Below are 4,535 nucleotides of genomic sequence, written 5' to 3'. Positions count from 1 at the left end.
CGTTACATCCATGAAGGTCCTCCCTGCTGCCAGTCCCCCAGTAGCTGAAGCACATGGAAGATCTTGCAAGAACCAGATAATTATATGTTTTGCTATAGGCTCTGCCAGGCACTGCATGGTGATGAGCTCGATAGCACTCTGAATCTTTCAACAAAAAAACTAAAAAAAAAAAAAAAACCCTAAAAAAAAAAATCACAAAATGGTAAATACTTATCTTATGTCAACTGTTTCAGTCTTGCTACTTATCGCTTTCCTGGCTGCATATCCCGAAAAGGCCTTCACACCTGGTGAAAAGCCACAGTACAAAATGAGTTACTGGGCTACTGGTAAGTGCAGATTTATTTTTTAATTTTTTTTCCTGTGTCTCTTTCAGGGATCACCACGGGGCCTACTTTCAGTCTGGGATTGCTCAAGCCGGCTCCTCTGTGGAGGGAAAGGGCTGAGATGACCCGTTGGGAGGGCGGGGGGGCTCTGAGTGACCTCCCTTGTGGGCATTTTCTTGTCTTGTTTGGTAAGTCCATAAAACTGTTGCAATCTGATGCACTTTAGCAGTATAAAAGATGTTAAGGCATGTGACTGTGCTGGTGAAGCTGGTTTAATCGTACCCAAAGGAGAACAATAAATTCCACCTAGAAGCAAGAAAAATGCCTCTAATTCTCCTTTAGGGAGCATCTATATAACTAACTTCCCTGTTCCAGTGCACTGAGACCTAGCAGTCTCTGCAGAGGCTCCTGGTTTTACTGTTTCAAGTTTTCTTAGAAACCTTAATACTTCCACACAGGAGAGTTCCTTCTGGGGCATTAAAATACAGATCCCTAGGACCTCTCTTCCATTTCTTGCAAAATTAATGGTAATTACCAAGAATGATTAGCAGGTTCATTTTTAAAATTCTGAAACAAATGTTTTTTCTTCCACTGTAACTGATCATTTTAATTTCCCTTCTTTGTCTGTAATAAAAATTGACGTTAAAGGATGCCCGAGGCAGTGTAATGAGAAAATGAAATTAGTTTTTCAGTTGGCTGGTCAAAAGCATTTTATACACGATAATAAACAGTTTATTTTACTCTTTTGCTTATGACATAATAAATGATAAAAACATTTTCTTGAAACAGATATTGCCCACTTTGGAACAGAGAGCTCAAGCTGGGATCTTTTCCATTCATGGGGTCACATAACGACTCTGAGGAATGTTTGCCTTCTTGATCTGCTTTTCTTAAACTTTTTTGGGTTGTACGCAACAGTCGATCTCCACACTGAGCATGACCAAAAATCCAGGGCTTTTTTTTTTTCCTTCCTTCTCAAAGACCTTTCTCAGAAACACAGGGTCAATTACACCGTGTAATCTAGGAGTGAATCTGTGTCAAGGCATTTCTGAAGAGTGGCTCAGAATTTCATATAGTATCCTTAAAGCCAAGCCAAACCCTGTATTTAAACCAAATCGTGCTGTTTCATTTGGAAACCGTTCAGCAACAGAGTGAGCCTGAGCAGGAGCACCGCTCTCAGCCAAGCAATCCCACTGAGCCCAATGGGATGAGCCCATTTCTTCCCCTCTGTCTTTAAACTTGGGGCGGGGAAATTGGGGGGGTTAATGGTGTGTGTAAATTCGTAACTGTCAAACTATCCACTGATTTCTGAGGCCATACTGAGAATGTTTGCAGATAAGGGGGGAAAAGAGAGGCTCAGATATCTATTCTGAAGAACCATTCAGGATTCAGTGAAAGTCTGTGACCACTTTGGGATTTGTCCCATTTCAGCTACCTACCCCTGCATTCAGATTTTTGCGTGAATTGTAAAGTCGTAAAACGGAAGCTCCTTCTGAAGTGAACATATGAGACTCCTTAAACTGTTTAGATTGGGTTAGATTGATTATAGTGACTTCTTCAAAGCAAGAAATCAAAAGAGGCTAGTGGTGAGATGAACACATAACATATTGATAAATGTAGTTACATATATGAGCTGGGCAAGAAAAAGAGAGAAAAGCTGGGTTTCTTGTATATGATTCTTACAGTTCTTGACAGCTCGAACTCCCGCATGCTTGAATAGTTCAATACTGGATTAGTGTGATGCCTGCTTGGCGGATCCTGTGGGGCATAGACTCGGCAAGAAACACATAATTCAGGATTTTGGGGACAGTTTGTAAACTGTCCAATGCTGCTGGCAATCCCACTCCAATCAAAGTCAAACCTGAAGATGGAACAAGTGGGGGAAAAAGAAAAGCTGTCTTATTTATGCTCTCATGATTTATGTTCTAAATTGCAATTAGTCCATTTCTGTAGAATAGCGCCAATGAAAGATTGATTTGTAAAAATAATATGAACTGTATTGAGCATGCTTAATTACAAAAGCAAGAAGGAAAAGCAGAATGGACGTGTAAGGACTGGACTGAAATCCTGATTATTTATTTATTTTTACTGAAGCCCATGGCAAAACTGCCATTACATTTAACAAATCCAGGGCCTGATTTTTTTTCTGTGTTTAGGGAAATGGTAAATTCTCACTCAAGTATGTGCACAACTTGTTTATAAATGGCAAGTTATTGTGTTGAATTATATTCTTTTGGTGGGGAAAAAAAAATAATCCATTGTTGAAAAACTGTTGAAACCTTCAGGATCGTAACAACTGCACCAGTAATATTAATATTACTGTTAACATGTTAATAGCACCACTTGTATTATGTGTCAAGCTAGTTTTCACTAGAATAATCAAGATTTAAGAACAAAGAACCTGTTTGGGTATTCCTACTCATATACATTTTCCCATTGACGTTACTAGGACTGTTCATGAAAGTGAAGACTGCATTTTTGGTAAGACTAGCCTAAGGTAAGACATGCTGCATCTACATGATGAATGGAAAATCTTAAAATAAAATGTGGGTATGGGTATGTATTAGAAACGGAGACCTGACACTACGGTGCTCATGAATCCAGCAAACAAACACAAGTCATAATGCAATAGGTGGAAAATGAACATCAAGATTCAAAATAAAGAACGGTGTAAGTTTATGTTGGAAGGACTCCTCAAATGGTCACCTGCTCCAGCTACCGAGGGAAATGGAGCAGACTATACCAAGGGGTTTTTTTTCTGACAGATGTTTTGAACCTGTCCTGAAAAACCTCAGCAGGGAGAGCCGTTGCACCTTCCACTCCTCAAGGGGCTGCCCAGAGCCTCTGCTGCGCAGGCAGCCCGGTGCTCCCCGCCGTAACCATCAGGCATGATTCCTTTCCTCTGCCCCAATGCCTTCTATAAACTTTTGAAGACTGCTGCCTGATCTCCCCTCAGTATTTTCTTCTCTCCCCTTCTCTCCTTCTTTCTGCTAAGCAGTGCAAGTTTAGCTTAATTTTTCTTCTTAAAGCGAGCGGAATTCAAGCACAGCTGAGGTGTTACTTCTCAGCAGGATATTATAAGGATAATTAAACAGCAGAAATGATTAACAAGGATCCAGTAGTCTGTCCATTCTTTAACATCCTTAAACCACAGCGTATCTCCTGGTACAAATGCAAACTACTTGGATGGATTATTGGGTGAGACTCAGTGGCCTCTGCTCTGCTCGCAATTACATTAGCTACAGATATTTCACAACTTTTAGGAAGCGGCTTACTTGCTATCCAGATAACTGTGTCACTCTTCATATATGTGTACATGAGGAAGCCCCAGGAATGTGAAGAGAAATGTGACCCTTATATCCGAGGTCCATTTTCCCTGCTGAATAATGGATATTCCAGTTTTCAGTGCATCCCTGCTGGGATGGGGCTGTGCAGAGTCTGACCATAGGTGCACTTCCCCAGCTCTAAATCCAAACCCGAAAAGGTGTTTCCTTGTCTTGGCCCCACCACAGACCTAGAGATGGTGGACGAAGGCAGGAATATGAAATTTCAAATCAAGTGAGTAAGACTGATTACCTAACTTAAACCTTGAAATTTACTCCATCAAACTACAAATTAATTCTCTTTTGTCATTCCAGATACATTTCCTGAGAGCGATCTAATTTTGAGGGCGGTGAATTCTCCCTCTTAAATTTCTCAAGATTACATAATTATCCAGGAATTTTCTTCAGATACCCAGAAAACATTTTAGCAAACATGAACATCGTGGCAGCAATAGCAAACTTGAACCCGTATAGAGCTACAATTAAAATAGGGGTTGTTCCGCAGATATTCCAGTTCTTTTTTCTCCAGTGGTGAAAATTTGGGTGAATTTCTGAGGAAAACATCATTCATGCTATGTATTCTTTGCTTTTATAAGATCTTAAATAAACCCTAAATTCTGGTTGTTCTTTTTTTTCTATGCAAAAAATGCATCTGTTTCCTCACTAATTTTCTTGAAAATGAGCAAACTGATATGTTAGCTAAAATAACGTCTACCTCTGCTTAGCATTTGATATCAAAATTTCATTTTAGAGATATCCCCAAAATATTTTATTTAATTCAAGTGTTTGTCGTAAGTTAGATGACAAATTGAGTTAAGCATTTCACCTGGCTGCCCCTTCATGGAGTGTGCAGAAGAGGTCATGGTATCTTCCACATATCTCTGACTTT

The 4,535-nt window shown here is 39.8% G+C and overlaps 1 long non-coding RNA gene across 1 annotated transcript; it reads left to right on the top strand.

The window, feature by feature from the left end:
* Positions 1–454: 454 nt before the first annotated feature.
* Positions 455–4,281, top strand: LOC143165472 (uncharacterized). The gene is made up of 3 exons (XR_012996260.1): positions 455–511; positions 2,773–2,820; positions 3,962–4,281. It is a non-coding gene; the product is annotated as an uncharacterized LOC143165472 (long non-coding RNA).
* The last annotated feature ends 254 nt before the right edge of the window (positions 4,282–4,535 follow it).

The sequence above is a fragment of the Aptenodytes patagonicus genome, chromosome 11, assembly GCF_965638725.1.
Source record: "Aptenodytes patagonicus chromosome 11, bAptPat1.pri.cur, whole genome shotgun sequence".
Classification (NCBI taxonomy): Eukaryota; Metazoa; Chordata; class Aves; order Sphenisciformes; family Spheniscidae; genus Aptenodytes; species Aptenodytes patagonicus.
Note: the sequence above shows the minus strand (reverse complement) of the source record. Positions and strands in the feature narration are given on the sequence as shown.